This window comes from Nelumbo lutea, chromosome 7 (assembly GCF_056320005.1).
Source record: "Nelumbo lutea isolate HS-2025 chromosome 7, American lotus-T2T, whole genome shotgun sequence".
Lineage (NCBI taxonomy): Eukaryota > Viridiplantae > Streptophyta > Magnoliopsida > Proteales > Nelumbonaceae > Nelumbo > Nelumbo lutea.
In genome coordinates, this window is record NC_142690.1 from 42,355,853 (window position 1) to 42,357,953 (window position 2,101).

Genomic DNA, 2,101 nt, shown 5'->3' on the forward strand with positions numbered 1-2,101 from the left:
CGGCCCAAAAAGAGCAAGTGAATTCCTTGAGAAAACCCAAGAAAATAAAGCCTAGCTATGAGTAGAATTCGGCCCAGCAAGGAAGGCCCATTTTTAGCCCAAATAACAGCCTAGAGTGTAGCCCACATGAGCTCAAAAGCAAGATAAGTTGTAGCCCAAATAGCAGCCCAAAGGGAGCTAGGGGCGGCAACTCCTAGATGTTTCTTGAAGAGAAGGAGGGAGCATTCTAGAAGGTTCATGAGGGGTGTAATACACCCCATTCTAGAGGCTTCAAGAAGGGGCAAGAGCCCCCTTGAAAAACTATATAAGGAGGCCTCTAGGAGGGGAGAAAGTTGTTCAATTGCTTGAGAGGAAGGCTCTCCCACTCTTAGAGGTTCGGCCACCTTGAGAGAAGAGAAGAGAAGAAGGCTAGGCGCAAGGAAGAAGAAGAAGAAGGGCTGAAGGAAGTTCAAGACAAGCAAGCTAGAAGAAGAAGGTGAGTTCGAATTGAGGGATTGTGATTCAAAGATTTTTTGTAATAAATCATTTGTAGTTTCAGTCTCTTTTGATTTGAATTCAGTTTCTTAGTTATATGTTCTTTCTTCTTTCTCCTTGTTTCCATTCTTCCTTGATGTATTTCAGCTTGTAAAATTTCATTTCAGCAATCTAATTCTTTTTGATTCATTCAAATGGTCATGCATTGTACTTGAAGTTTCTTGAATAAGGGTGTGATTGCAGATCAATTCGGCCAACTAACCTTCAAAACTCAGATCTGAATTCTCAGATCTGAGATTGCAAGATCTGAATTGCTTGAAAGAGAATTCAGATCTGCAAATTTCAGATTGGGCGAATTAATCTACAGCTTGGAATTCCTAGAGTGATTGAGAGAGACTCTAAGAATTCAGATCTACTATTCAAGAATTGAATTGAGTGCAAGGTTAGAGATAACTTGCACAATTCAGTTGGTGATCAATTCAGATTTGAATTGATGCCTTAGAAGTGTTTAAAGAAATGCATGCATGGGGATTAGATTCTTGCTAGAGATAGAAGAACCGTCACTCATGCATAGGATGAACATGCGCTTGAGAGAGGCTGTTCATGACCTTGGGGTTTCACCAAACCAAGGCTCAATCATGATTCATTCGAATGATCCAAATTGATAGATTGCTGAATTCTGAGATTGACATTTACTGCTTACTCTTCTAACCTGATTTGAAGGCAATTGAACCAATGATTTAGATAGATTTTAATTTAGGATTTCTTAGCTTTCATTAGAGTTTTGATTTATTTGTTGATCAGATAAGAAGTGCTCAATTTAGTATTGGTAATTGTTTCCTAAATCCTCGTGGGAACGATACTTCATTCACTACTTTATTACTTGAATGGCTAGTGCACTTGCTAGTGTCACAATGAGCCACACATCAATTTCCCACCCTCTAAAACAGCAAAACTAATTAATGATATCACTACTTTTGCTCAATTTGAGAGGGAATCTTTGTATGAAGCATGGGAACGATTCAAGGAGATGCTTAGGAAGTGTCCTCACCATGGGATACCAACTTGGCATCAAATTCAGACTTTTTATAATGGTATTACCCCCTCTAATCAATCTATTATTGATGCAGTCGCAGGTGGCACAATCATGAGAAAAACTCCAGAGGAAGCCTATGACCTAGTGGAGGAGATGGTGTTGAACAGCTACCAATGGAGCAATGACTAAACCAATCAGAAGGGAGTACACCACATCGATTCCCTTGCTGCGATATCTGCTCAACTCGCTAATTTGAACAAAGAACTTGATATTTTTAATATTGCAACAATTAATACATCTTCTAACATCCCATGTGATTTTTGTGGTCAAATAGGACATACTAATTCTGATTGTCCATTAAGTAGTCATTTTATCTCTCATGCTGGCAGGTCAGATTTCAATCCCTACTCAAACACATACAACCCAGGGTGGAGGAATCATCCAAACTTTTCATGGAGCAACAATCAACAAAAGGCACCCATGGGATTCTAACAACAGCCTTCCCCACAAGAAAAAAAGAGTAATTTGGAAGAGATGATTTCTAAGATCATCAATGCTTGCAAAATTCCAAGAACAAGAAGCATCGATCAA

General features: G+C 39.1%; 1 non-coding gene across 1 annotated transcript; it reads right to left on the reverse strand.

Annotated features, from left to right (window-relative positions):
• Positions 1-1,426: 1,426 nt before the first annotated feature.
• Positions 1,427-1,533, reverse strand: LOC148846188 (small nucleolar RNA R71). Its single transcript, XR_016102761.1, has one exon. It is a non-coding gene; the product is annotated as a small nucleolar RNA R71 (small nucleolar RNA).
• Positions 1,534-2,101: the final 568 nt, after the last annotated feature.